The sequence below is a fragment of the Rhipicephalus microplus genome, chromosome X (assembly GCF_043290135.1).
Source record: "Rhipicephalus microplus isolate Deutch F79 chromosome X, USDA_Rmic, whole genome shotgun sequence".
NCBI lineage: Eukaryota > Metazoa > Arthropoda > Arachnida > Ixodida > Ixodidae > Rhipicephalus > Rhipicephalus microplus.
The window spans coordinates 74053075-74067169 of NC_134710.1; the positions used below are offsets into that span (position 1 = coordinate 74053075).

The 14095-nt window shown below is 47.8% G+C and overlaps 6 non-coding genes across 6 annotated transcripts; all 6 read left to right on the forward strand.

Moving 5' to 3' along the window:
• Positions 1–3192: 3192 nt before the first annotated feature.
• TRNAR-ACG (transfer RNA arginine (anticodon ACG)) lies at positions 3193–3265 on the forward strand. The gene has a single exon. It is a non-coding gene; the product is annotated as a tRNA-Arg (tRNA).
• Positions 3266–5393: 2128 nt separating this feature from the next.
• TRNAR-ACG (transfer RNA arginine (anticodon ACG)) lies at positions 5394–5466 on the forward strand. The gene has a single exon. It is a non-coding gene; the product is annotated as a tRNA-Arg (tRNA).
• A 100-nt stretch (positions 5467–5566) lies between these two features.
• On the forward strand, positions 5567–5639 carry TRNAR-ACG (transfer RNA arginine (anticodon ACG)). Its single transcript has one exon. It is a non-coding gene; the product is annotated as a tRNA-Arg (tRNA).
• A 415-nt stretch (positions 5640–6054) lies between these two features.
• Positions 6055–6127, forward strand: TRNAR-ACG (transfer RNA arginine (anticodon ACG)). The gene has a single exon. It is a non-coding gene; the product is annotated as a tRNA-Arg (tRNA).
• Positions 6128–7935: 1808 nt separating this feature from the next.
• On the forward strand, positions 7936–8008 carry TRNAR-ACG (transfer RNA arginine (anticodon ACG)). Its single transcript has one exon. It is a non-coding gene; the product is annotated as a tRNA-Arg (tRNA).
• Positions 8009–8604: 596 nt separating this feature from the next.
• Positions 8605–8677, forward strand: TRNAC-ACA (transfer RNA cysteine (anticodon ACA)). Its single transcript has one exon. It is a non-coding gene; the product is annotated as a tRNA-Cys (tRNA).
• The last annotated feature ends 5418 nt before the right edge of the window (positions 8678–14095 follow it).

The window sequence follows — 14095 nt, forward strand, 5'->3', positions numbered from 1 at the left end:
CTGTCAAAGAACTGCGTAGTTTCGTGGGCCTGTGCTCATACTTCCGACGCTTCATACGAAATTTCGCCACGATCATATCACCGCTGACGAAGCTCCTTGAAAGCAACGGGCCCTTCAATTCATGGTCATCCGAGTGCGACGACGCGTTCGCGAAGCTCCGCCATTTGTTGACGTCGCCTCCCATTCTACGCCACTATGACCCTACAGCCCCAACGGAGTTGCACACGGACGCCAGCGGAGTAGGCCTCGGTGCTGTCCTGGCGCAGCGAAAACCCGGATTCCCTGAATATGTCGTAGCATATGCAAGCCGTACGCTCACGAGAGCCGAGAAAAACTACACTGTCACGGAGAAAGAGTGCCTGGCGATCGTCTGGGCTCTTACAAAGTTTCGACCTTATTTGTATGGTCGCCCATTCGATGTCGTCACCGACCATCATGCACTATGCTGGCTTTCATCATTGAAGGATCCCTCAGGCCGTCTCGCCCGTTGGGCTCTTCGCTTACAAGACTACGATATCCGCGTGCTGTACCGCAACGGACGCCAGCATGCTGACGCCGACGCCCTCTCGCGCTCCCCTCTGCCTGATGGTGATGTGCTCTGCTCAGTATCCTCGGCTGCTGTTTCTGCCATTGATGTTGACATCATCGCTACCGAACAGCGAAAGGATAATTGGATCGGCCCGCTCATCGACATGCTCTCTGATCCATCCGCAACGCCATCCACGCGTGCATTGCGTCGTCAAGCTGGCCATTTCGCCATTCGTGACGGCCTCCTACACCGACGCAATTACGACGCCGACGGCCGGCAGTGGTTACTCGTGATACCACGCAGTTTGCGGTCAGAGATATGTGAATCCTTCCATTCTGATCCGCAATTCGCGCACTCTAGGGTAGTCAAAACCTACCATCGCATTCGACAACGCTACTTCTGGCGCGGGATGTACCGCTAAGTGCAGCAGTTCATTCGCTCTTGCCTCACTTGCCAACGCCGTAAACCGTCAGCCCACATGTCGCACGCCAGTCTACAACCGTTACCTTGCCCTGACCGTCCCTTTGGGCGCGTAGGTATCGATTTGTATGGACCACTTCCTCTGACGTCCGCTGGTAACCGCTGGACCATCGTTGCCGTTGACCATTTACCGCGATACGCCGAAACCGCCGCTCTCCCTGCGGCTGCTGCGCGCGATTTCGCGTCCTTCCTGCTGCATCGATTTATACTGCGCCACGGACCACCCCAAGAGCTTCTCAGCGATCGAGGCCGTGTCTTCTTGTCGGAAGTCGTCGAAGCCATTCTGACGGAGTGCCATTCTGTCCACCGCAAAACTACTGCTTACCACCCACAGACGAATGGTCTCACCGAACGCTTTAACCGCACCCTCGGCGACATGCTTTCTATGTACGTCGCTGCCAACCACACTAATTGGAATAATATACTGCCCTTCGTCACCTACGCCTACAACACCGCCCCTGCGAGCACGACTGGTTTTTCACCTTTCTACTTGCTGTACGGAAGGCACCCGTCGCACACCATGGACACGATACTCCCGTACACGCCGGATCCATCTGAGTGTACACCTATTTCCGAGACAGCCAGGCTTGCTGAAGAGTGTCGCGAGCTTGCCAAGACTTTTACGACGCAAGAGCAAGAGCGGCAGAAGAGTATCGGTGATGGCTCCACCACTTCTGAGCCCACGTTCCTTCCTGGTGCGCTTGTATGGCTCTCGATCCCGACCTCTGCCGCTGGCCTCTCTTCCAAACTACGTCCCGAATACGAAGGCCCCTACCGTGTCATCGAGCGCACCTCACCCGTCAACTATCTGATCGAACCCGTTGAACAATCTTTGGACATGCGCCGCCGTGGGCGAGACATCGTCAACGTGGAGCGCCTGAAGGCTTATTATGACCCGCTCATAATAACAAGCTGTTAGGTCACCAGGCGGCTCCCTCTTCGACCCCGGGGTAATTGTAGCGAAGCCTCCGAACTATGAAATGGGTCGAACTCTTTAGTACCTTCTAGTGGGGCTACCCAACAAGGACGCCGCTCGCGCTGAGAGCCCGTGCTTGGCTGTGACGGTCGCCATTATATATTCTCGCTCGTTGCCGGCTAATAAACGCCTTAACAATATATATATATATATATATATATATATATATATATATATATATATATATATATGTATGTATGTATGTGTGTGTATGTGTGTGTGTGTGTGTGTGTGTGTGTGTGTGTGTGTGTGTGTGTGTGTGTGTGTGTGTGTGTGTGTGTGTGTGTGTGTGTGTGTGTGTGTGTGTGTGTGTGTGTGTGTGTGTGTGTGCTCGAAAAAAACTGTTGAATATGAATGAATGGCACATGCCCAACTTCCACCAGTCGGGGCTGTGGCACAACAGATAAGAAGATTCCAGGTTCGAATCCTGGCAGGCTCGAGCATTTTTTTGGAGTTTTTTCGCTCTTTTTGACTGTTGCGCTATAAGAATACCTATCTCATAGTTGGCAACTGTTCCTGCTTCAGATCGAACACCATGGGCCTGTGGCGCAACAGATAACGCGTCTGACTACGGATCAAAAGATTCCAGGTTCGAGTCCTGGCAGGCTCGAGCATTTTCTTTTTGTTGTTTTTCGCTCTTTTTTAGTGTTGCGCTATAAGAAGACCTATCTTATAGTTGGCAACTGTTTCTGTCCAGGATCGAGCACCGTGGGCCTGTGGTGCAACGAATAACGCGTCTGACTACGGATAAGAAGATTCCAGGCTCGAGCATATTCTTTTTTTTAGGTTTTTCGCTCTTTTTGAGTGTTGCGCTATAAGAAGACCTACCTCATAGTTGGCAAATGTTCCTTTTCAAGCTCGAACACCGTGGGCGCAACGGATAATGCGTCTGACCATGGATCAGAAGATTCCTTGTAAGAATCCTGGCAGGGTCGAGCATGTTTTTTGTAGTTTCTTCGCTCTTTTTAAGTGTTGCGCTATAAGAAGACCTATCTCAAGGTTGGCAACTGTTCCTGTTCAAGCTCAAACACCGTGGGCCTGTGGCGCAACGGATAACGCGTCTTACTTTGGATCAGAAGATTCCAGGTTCGAATCCTGGCAGCCTCGAGCATTTTCTTTTTGTAGTTTTTCGCTCTTTTTGAGTGTTGCGCTATAAGAAGACCCATCTTATAGTTGGCAACTATTCCTGTCCATGCTCGAGCACCGCGGGCCTGTGGCGCAACGGATAACGCGTCTGACTACGGATCAGAAGATTCCAGGTTCGAATCCTGGCAGGCTCGAACATTTTCTTTTTGTAATTTTTCCCTCTTTTTGAGTGTTGTGCTATAAGAAGACCTATCTTATAGTTGGCAGAGTTTCGCTGCAGAACAGGTACTCGGCTCTTAGTGAGAAAACCAACCTTAGCGTAGATACAATGAATGATAATCTGACGAGTATCATTACGGAGTGTGCAGTGGAAGTTGGAGGCAGGGTAGTTAGACAGGACACTGGCAAGCTTTCCCAGAAAACGAAGAACCTAATTAAGAAGCGTCAAATCATGAAAGTGTCAAGTACAACAGACAAAATAGAACTGGCAGAGCTTTCGAAGTTGATTGATAGACGTAAAGTATGCGATGTAAGAAGGTATAACTTGGAGAGAATTGAACACGCTCTGAAAAACGGAGGAAGCGTCAAAGCAGTGAAGAGAAAACTTGGGATAGACAAAAGTCGGATGTATGCACTAACGGACAAAGAAGGCAAAATAACTACCAATATGGATAGGATAGTTAAAATAGCGGAGGAGTTTTACGGAGATCTGTACAGTAGCCGAGACAACCACGACCTTAATACTATAAGAACTAGCAGTAACCCAGATGACACCCCACCAGTAATGATAGAAGAAGTCAGAAAAGCTTTGGAGAGCATGCAAAGAGGCAAAGCTGCTGGTGAGGATCAGGTAACATCAGATCTGCTGAAAGATGGAGGACAGATTGTGTTAGAAAAACTAGCCACCCTGTTTACGAGGTGTCTCCTGACGGGAAGGGTACCATAGTCTTGGAAGAACGCTAACATCATCTTAATACATAAGAAAGGAGATGACAAGGACTTAAATAATTACAGGCCGATCAGCTTGCTCTCTGTAGTATACAAACTATTTACAAAGGTAATTGCTAACAGAGTAAAGAAAACATTAGAATTCAATCAACCAAAGGAACAAGCAGGATTTCGAACAGGCTACTCAACAATTGACCACATTCATACTATCAATCAGGTAATAGAGAAATGCTCAGAGTATAACCAACCACTATACATAGCCTTCATAGATTACGAGAAGGCATTTGATTCAGTAGAAATATCAGCCGTCATGCAGACACTGCGGAATCAGGGCGTAGATGAAGTATATATAATCATTCTGGAAGAAATCTACAGGGGATCAACTGCTACTATATTGCTTCATAATGAAAGCAACAGAATACCAATCAGAAAGCGTGTAAGGCAGGGGGACACAATCTCCCGAATGCTATTTACCGCGTGCTTACAGGAGGTTTTCAAAAGCCTAGAATGGGAACAGTTAGGGATAAGAGTTAATGGAGAATACCTTATTAACCCGCGCTTCGCCGATGACATTGCATTGATGAGTAACTCAGGGGACAAATTGCAACTCATGATTACGGAGTTAGACAAGGAGAGCAGAAAGGTAGGTCTTAAAATTAATCTGCAGAAAACGAAAGTAATGTACAACAACCTCGGAAAGAAGCAGCGCTTCCAGATAGGTAAAAGTGCACTTGAAGTTGTAAAAGCCTATGTCTACTTAGGGCAGGTAATAACCGCTGAGCCTAACCACGAGATTGAAGTAACTAGAAGAATAAGAATGGGGTGGAGCACATTCGGCAAGCACTCTCAAATTATGACAGGTAGATTGCCACTATCCCTCAAGAGGAAGGTATATAACAGCTGTATCTTGCCGGTACTTAGCTATGGAGCAGGAACCTGAAGACTTACAAAGAGGGTTCAGCTTAAATTGAGGACGACGCAGTGAGCAATGGAAAAAAAATGGTAGGTGTAACCTTAAGAGACAAGAAGAGAGCAGAGTGGATTAGAGGACAAACGGGGGTTGAGGATATCATAGTTGAAATGAAGAAGAGGAAATGGACATGGGCCGGGCATGTAGCGCGTAGACAGGATAACCGCTGGTCATTAAGGGTAACTAACTGGATTCCCAGAGCAGATAGCGGGTTAGGGGGAGACAGAAGGTTAGGTGGGCCGATGAGATCAAGAAGTTTGCGGGTATAAATTGGCAGCGGCAAGCACAGGACCGGATTAACTGGCGGAACATGGGAGAGGCCTTTGTCCTGCAGTGGACGTAGTCAGGCTGATGATGATAATGATGATAGTTGGCAACTGTTCCTGTCCAGGCCCGAGCACCGCGGGCCTGTGGCGCAACGGATAACGCGTCTGACTACGGATCAGAAGATTCCAGGTTCGAATCCTGGCAGGCTCGAGCATTTTCTTTTTGTATTTTTCCGCTCTTTCTGAGTGTTGAGCTATAAGAAGCCCTATCCTATAGTTAACAACTTTTCCTGCCTAAGCTCGAGCACCGTGGGCCTGTGGCGCAAAGGATAACGCGTCTGACTACGGATCAGAAGATTCCAGGTTCGAATCTTGGCAGGCTCAATTATTTTCTTTTTGCAGTTTCTTCGCTCTCGTAAAGTGTTGTGCTATTAGAAGACTTATTTTATTGTTGGCAACTATTCCTGTTCAAGCTCGAACGCCGTGGGAATGTAGCGCAACGGATAACGCGTCTGACTACGGATCAGTAGATTCCAGCTTCGAATCCTGGCAGGCTCGAGCATTTTCTTTTTGTAGTTTCTTCTCTCTCTTTGAGTGTTGCGCTATAAGAAGACCTATCTCATGGTTGGCAACTGTTCCTGTTCAAGCTCAAACACCTTGGGCCTGTGGCGCAACGGATAACGAATCCTGGCAGGCTCAAGCATGTTTTTTTGTAGTTTCTTCGCTCTCTTTGAGTGTTGCGCTATAAGAAGACCTATCTTATAGTTGGCAACTGTTCCTGTCCAGACTCGAGCACCACGGGCCTGTGGCGCAACGGATAACGCGTCTGACTACGGATCAGAAGATTCCAGGTTCGAATCCTGGCAGGCTCGAACATTTTCTTTTTGTACTTTTTCGCTCTTTCTGAGTGTTGAGCTACAAGAAGCCCTATGCTATAGTCGGCAACTGTTCCTGCCTAGGCTCGAGCACCGCGGGCCTGTGGTGCAAGTGTTTGTACATAGAGTCCTTTTGTTTGAGTGTCATAAAGAACGACAGTGTCCGTGGGTTTAAGCTGCACGAGGTTGAAGTCCGACTGTTGGCTTATGCGGACGATATCGCCATTTTTTGCACGGACTCTGACAGCATAGCAGATGCTGTCAAATGCGTTACTAACTTCTGTGTTGCAAGTGGCAGTGCTGTAAACTGGGGAAAATGCCTTGGCTTTTGGCACGGTGACTGGGCAGAAACCCCAGACAGTTTTGCCAGCATAAGGTTTGTTACGACACCGGTTAAATACTTGGGTGCCCCCCTCGAATGCTACAAAGACAGCGACTCGTACTGGAGGAGCCAAGTGGATAACCTGCGGGAAAGAGTGAACAAGTGGAATGGCTGGAATTGGTCTATGTTTTCTAAAGCCACAATTTGCAACATATTCTTAGTGAGTAAAATTTGGTATATCTTACAAGTCTTACATTGTTCAAGGGTAAACATCCAAAAATTTCACCGTGTGTTCGCTGTCTTTGTGTGGGAATCGTCTTGGGAAAGATCGAGTCGGACCAATTTATTTCTTCGAGTGCGAAATGGAGGACTCGGCATGTCGCATTTGTTTTTAAGACAGGTAGTCAATCGATTTTGTTTCTTTAGAGACGTCGACAACCCATTCCTTCGCACTGTCTGTCAACTTCGCCTGGGGCAACACTTGCCTAACATGGTTGTATCAACCTGCAGCGTACCTGGTGGTGTTTATGGCTTTCTCCGCGAAGTTGTACTTTCTTGTAGGTTTCTGTCAGTGCGGTGTTCACTTGAATACTTGAGTCAAGTCCGACGAAGAAGGTTGTACAAGGACCTATGTGATGTGTTTTTACCAGTGCCTTTGTATCGGTCCCTTTACAATGTATGCCATGGCCACACTGTACTAAAGCGCGTCAAGGCGATGAAAATATCGCCAGGTGCTAAGAATTTCTTTTTTAAATTACATACCGGTACGCTGACCGTCAAAACCTGGATGGCTGCAAAGGGGTTCTACGTTCCTTGGGGCACGCATTGCGTAATATGCAGAAAGGAGGAGACAATTGAGCATGTATTCATTGACTGCTGGGATGCTATCTTTCTTTGGGACGTGCTCCAGCGCACGATCAAAAAAGACTTCCCCATTGATGCATATGGCATCCGCTATTTGCAAATACAAAGTGACGATGGTACCCCATATGATATGATAATGCTTATGGCTCTTCATAGCATTTGGAAATCCAGGATGGCAGCCATGCACTTTGATGTAGATGCACGAGCACCCACCCAGTACTTCAAAGAGTATATAAGAAATTTTGTGGATGAACAAAAGTTGCAGGAATTCCCCCCAGAATGGTTGCCGCGCGTCGAATTACTATCGACGATAAAAAAATTTTAACAGATGCTTGGCCACATCGTTTGAGCCACGGTTTTTACAATGTTTTGGATTGCGTTGTGTAATTATCAGTTAATATGTGTATTGTTTACGTGAGCCGAAAACAGGCAATAAAGAAAAAAAAAGCCTGTGGCGCAACAGTTAGCGCGTCTGACTACGGATCAGAAGATTCCAGGTTCGAATCCTGGAAGGCTCGATCATTTTCTTTTTGCAGTTTCTTCGCTTTCTTTGAGTGTTGCGCTATAAGAAGACCTATCTCATAGTTGGCAACTGTTCCTGTCCATGCTCGAGCACAGCGGGCCTGTGGCGCAACGGATAACGCGTCTGACTACGGATCAGAAGATTCCAGGTTCGAATCCTGGCAGGCTCGACCGTTTCCTTTTTGCAGTTTCTTCGCTCTCTTTGAGTGTAGCGCTATAAGACCTATCTTATAGTTGGCAACTGTTCCTGTCCAGGATCGAGCACCGCAGGACTGTGGTGCAACGGATAACGCGTCTGACTACGGATCAGAAGATTCCAGGCTCGAGCATTTTATTTTTTATAGTTTTTTGCTCTTTTTGAATGTTGTGCTATAAGAAGACCTACCTCATAGTTGGCAACTGTTCCTTTTCGAGCTCGAACACCGTGGGCGCAACGGATAACGCGTCTGACTACGGATCAGAAGATTCCAGGTTCGAATCCTGGCAGGCTCGAGCATTTTCTTTTTGTAGTTTCTTCGCTCTCTTTGAGTGTCGCGCAATAAGAAGACCTATCTCATGGTTGGCAACTGTTCCTGTTCAAGCTCAAACACCGTGGGCCTGTGGCGCAACGGATAACGCGTCTGACGACGAATCAGAAGAATTTAGGTTCGAATCCTGGCAGGCTCGAGCATTTTTCGTTTGTAGTTTTTCTCTCTTTTCGAGTTTTGCGCTATTAGAAGAGCTATCTTATAGTTGGCAACTGTTGCTGTCTAAGCTCGAGCACCGCGGACCTGTGGCGCAACGGATAACGCGTCTGACTACAGATCAGAAGATTCCAGGTTCGAATCCTGGCAGGCTCGGGCATTTTCTTTTTGCAGTTTTTTCGCTCTCTTTGAGTGTTGCGCTATAAAAAGACCTATCTTATAGTTGGCAATTGTTCCTGTTCAAGTTCGAACACCGCGGGCCTTTGCCGGAACGGATAACGCGTCTGACTACGGATAAAAAGATTCCTGGTTGGAATCCTGACAGGCTCGAGCATGTTTTTTTGTAGTTTCTTCGCTCTCTTTGAGTTTTGCGCTATAAGAAGACCTCTCTCATGGTTGGCAGCTGTTTCTGTTCATGCTCAAACACCGTGGGCCTTTGGCGCAACGAATAAAGCGTCTGACTTCGGATCAGAAGATTCAAGGTTCGAATCCTGGCAGGCTGGAGCATGTTTTTTTGTAGTTTCTTTGCTCTCTTTGAGTGTTGCGCTATAAGAAGACCTACCTTATAGTTGGCAACTGTTCCTGTTTAAGCGTGAACACCGTGGGCCTTTGGCGCAACGGATAACGCGTCTGACTACGGATCAGAAGATTTCAGGTTCGAATCCTGGGAGGATCGAACATTTCCTTTTTGTAGTTTCTTCGATCTCTTTGAGTGATGCGCTATAAGAAGACCTATCTTATAGTTGGTAACTGTTCCTGTTCAAGCTCGAACACCGCGGGCCTGTTGCGCAACGGATAATGCTTCCGACTATGGATCAACTGAAACCAGGTTCGAATCCTGGCAGGCTCGAGCATTTTTTTTGTAGTTTTCGCGCTTTTTGAGTGTTGCACTATAAGAAGACCTATCTCATAGTTGGCAACTGTTCCTGTTCAAGGTCCAACACCGCATTCCACTTCCGGCTTTCGAGCGATACGGTGGCGGAATGTTCGGATCCGACGGAGCGGTTTCAGCGATCCGAGCGGGCCGTGGTAATAGGGTGTTTGCGCATAGCGCCGACGATTATCAGGTGATCCTGCCCAATCTGCCTTCCGGACGTATCGCTGCGAATACCGTTTTCATGCATGGTGATCCGAGAGCCCGGCCTTACCGCCTCGAAGATTACCGGGACACTTTGGCCAAGCTTGGTGCGCTCGCCGATGTTTTAGCGTTGAGGGCGTATCAAATAAACCACGTATGGGCTGTGACACTGACGAGTGCTGAGGCTGCTCGGAAGTTGCTCTCCGCCTTCGATGTGAAGGTAAAGGATCGCCCATGTTTGCTTATTGACCCAAATAACCGCGACGTTCGCTTGAAGCTTCACTAGTTGCTGCACGGCGTGACCGATGAAGACGTGCGTGTTGCCTTGATTCCCTATGGGAAAGTATTCGAAGTGAAGCGGGATAATAGGAGAGCACCCGGCATCACTGAAAAGGGCTCAACGACGCGGTCTGTGGGACTAAAGCTGCACTCCGACGTCAAGGTGGATGACATTCTGCACCAGCTCAAGATTGCCGGAGAGTTGACTCTTGTTTTCGTTCCGGGCCGTGCACCGTTGTGGCTACGGTGCAAGAGTACCGGTTACATTCATCGCGACTGCGGAGTACCCCGCTGCAGTCGTTGTCGCCGCTTCGGCCACGAAGACGATGACTGCGCGAAGACATGTGCCAGTGTGACCGGACAAGCGCAGGAAAGTTACGCACTGGAGCACCTCATGGACGAAGCAGACTAGGAAGAAACAGCAGGAGTTAACCCAAACTCTGCTGTGGAAGATGGGTTGTCATGCTGTCAAGAAGAGGGCATGTGTGAAGCACCAGGTAAGCTCGACGCTGGGCTTCCATACCAAGGCGTAGGAGAAAGCAGTGAAAAGGTGGATGCAAGCAGCACCGGCGACACGTTTCTTGGTTTAGCAGACGAGACCCCCTCCAAGGCGGAACCGATGACTGGAATTGAAAGCGACAGTGGAACTGTGACGGGGAAGCGTCCCCGTGACGAAGGGAAAAAAGAGAAGGGCACCACTGCTGCCACGCCAGACGAACCACCCGCCAAAACGACTCCCGCTCGGCGGCCTCTCCTTCGGCCACGGCCAAACATTTCGTCGGAGCGCAAGACGGCGGAAACGCCACCTTCGCCACCTTAAGGACTGTACTGCAACAAGGCGTTCAGGAAGGAATTGCAGTTGTAAGGTAAGCGCCATGCCCCTGGGTTTTTCGCAGCCTTACAATGGTGCAAATAGAAAATTCAATCCGTGTGGCCACTTTAAATGTGCGTGGCCTGGCCTCACGGAGAAAACAATGTCAGCTTTATCGGCTAGTAAGTGACCTCGACCTTGACATACTGGCAGTCCAAGAAACTAAAGTCCATGGCGACGATGAAACTGGGGGCATGGTGTGCCAATTCTTGCCGCGGTATTCTGTTATAGTTAGCCATGCCATAGAGACTTCTTCCGGTTGCGTTTTGTTCGTCAGACAGAGTCCGGGTGCTAAAGTAGAAGCCTCAACGTCATGTCCGTCTAGTCGGCTCATTGTTTGCGATCTTTTATTTTCGGGATTGGAATGGCGCGTAATATGCTTGTACGCACCGAGTGTCACTGACGAAAGACGCATATTTTTCGAACAACTAAAGCAGTATACCAAATGTAATAGGCTCCTAATCATTATTGGCGATTTCAACTGCGTCCTTTCAGCCAAAGACAAAACTAGCGAACGACAATACAGGGATGCAAGTACGGCTGTCTTGAGCGATATAGTAAGAGAACATGGTTTGGAGGATGTGGCTGAATGTCTCGGTGGTGGCCGGACTATGCAGTACACCCACTTTCAGGCAGCCAGCCATGCCCGACTAGATAGGGCGTACGTGAGTGTAGAATTGGTACCGCTTTGCTAGGCATACCGTGTTAACGCCGTTTCATTTAGTGACCACTGCTTGGTTAGCTTTGTAGTAGCTAGCACGAAAGAAACGAAAAGGGCCTTCGAGTGGCAACAATGGAAATTGAATTCGAATCTGCTGAGTGATGAAAAATTTATGGAGGAAGTAATGACGGAAGTTGAAAAAATGAAAGTTCGCAGTAATAAGACGTTTAGAGAAAAATGGGAGAACTTCAAGCAGGTCGTTAAATTGAAGGCTTCGGAACGCTCGAGCGCTATAAGCAGAGAAAAAGGAGCAGAAGAAAAGCTCATGCACAGAAACCTGGAAAAATTGCTCCTCGAAGAATGTAGAATGCCCGGCATGTTTCTTGAAGATATTCGCGCGTTGAAAAGTAAAATTGAGCGGTTCGATGTCGAAAGATACCGCGGTGCTATGGTTCGGGCAAGAGCCGAGCGACTGATAACGGCAGAAGCACCGTCAAAAAGGGCGTTGGGCTCAGAAAAGTGGCATGCGCGTCGTAATCAGATAACAGAAATTGAACACGAGGGTGAAGTCAGCGATGTCGCAGATGTTATCGAGCGTGCTTTCTTTGAGCACTTCAATGGCTTATTCGCCGCCAGCTCAGTTGATGTCGATCGTTTTAAAAAAGATTTTTTACCGCTGATGCCAAAGCTTGACAATAATACAAAAGAAATATTGGAGGAACCCATTTCGGAAGAGGAAGTTAGCAGTGCTATTGAAAGTATGCATCCCGGGAAATCGCCTGGCCCGGATGGTCTGACTTCCGCCTTTTATAAGTGTGTCAAGTTTGAAATAACACCAGTCTTAGCCGACGTTTATAATGAGGCATTCGAGCGGAAAATAGTACCCCCGTCCTTTTCATCATCTCACACTGTTCTTATACCAAAATCGGAAGACCCCGTTGCACTGCGCAAAGTAAATTCTTACCGCCCAATCTGCCTCACTAATGGCGATTACAAGATATTCATGAAAAACCTAGCCAAAAGGTTGCAAACAGTCATTGCGGAGCTCGTGGGGCCACATCAGACGTGCGTCATAAAGGCCGAACTATCCTTACGAATATACACGCAGCCCGGAGCATCCTCGAATGTTGCGACGCTATTGGTGCACGAGTCGCAATGCTGCAAATCGACCTCGAGAAGGCTTTTGACAGGGTGCCTCATGAAATTCTGCTGTGCATCCTAGATTATGTGAATTTAGGGAAAATAATCAAAGAGGGGGTTGTCATGACGTACCGAGACTGCTCAACGCGGCTAATCGTTAACAAGGTGGTGGGGAAGCGCATCCCAGTCAAGCGTTCGGTCCGTCAGGGTTGTCCTCTCTCACCACTATTGTTTTGTTTGTACATAGAGTCCTTTTGTTTGAGTGTCATAGAGAATGACTGTGTCCGTGGGTTTAAGCTGCACGAGGTTGAAGTCCGACTGTTGGCTTATGCGGACGATATTGTAATTGTTTGCGCGGACTCTGACAGCATAGCAGATGCTGTCAAATGCGCTACCAACTTCTGTGCTGCAAGTGGCAGCGCTGTAAACTGGGGAAAATGCCTTGGCTTTTGGCACGGTGACTGGGCAGAAACCCCAGACAGTTTTGCCAGCATAAGGTTTGTTACGACACCAGTGAAATACTTGGGTGCCCCCCTCGAATGCTACAAAGACAGCGACTCGTACTGGAGGAGCCAAGTGGATAACCTGCGGGAAAGAGTGAACAAGTGGAATGGCTTGAATTGGTCTATGTTTTCTAAAGCCACAATTTGCAACATATTCTTAGTGAGTAAAATTTGGTATATCTTACAAGTCTTACATTGTTCAAGGGTAAACATCCAAAAATTTCACCGTGTGTTCGCTGTCTTTGTGTGGGAATCGTCTTGGGAAAGATCGAGTCGGACCAATTTATTTCTTCGAGTGCGAAATGGAGGACTGGGATTGTCGCATTTGTTTTTAAGACAGGTAGTCAATCGATTTTGTTTCTTTAGAGACGTCGACAACCCATTCCTTCGCACTGTCTGTCAACTTCGCCTGGGGCAACACTTGCCTAACATGGTTGTAACAACCTGCAGCGTACCTGGTGGTGTTTATGGCTTTCTCCGCGAAGTTGTACTTTCTTGTAGGTTTCTGTCAGTGCAGTTTTCACTTGAATACTTGAGTCAAGTCCGACGAAGAAAGTTGTACAAGGACCTATGTGATGTGTTTTTGACAGTGCCTTTGTATCGGTCCCTTTACAATGTATGCCATGGCCACACTGTACTAAAGCGCGTCAAGGCGATGAAAATATCGCCAGGTGCTAAGAATTTCTTTTTTAAATTACATACCGGTACGCTGACCGTCAAAACCTGGATGGCTGCAAAGGGGTTTTACGTTCCTTGGGGCACGCATTGCATAATATGCACAAAGGAGGAAAGAATTGAGCATGTATTCGTTGACTGCTGGGATGCTATCTTTCTTTGGGACGTGCTCCAGCGCACGATAAAAAAGATTTCACCATTGATGCACATGGCATCCGCTATTTGCAAATACAAAGTGACGACGGTACCCCATATGATATGATATAATGCTTATGGCTCTTCATAGCATTTCGAAATCCAGGATGGCAGCCATGCACTTTGATGTAGATGCACGAGCCACCCACCCAGTACTTCAAAGAGTATATAA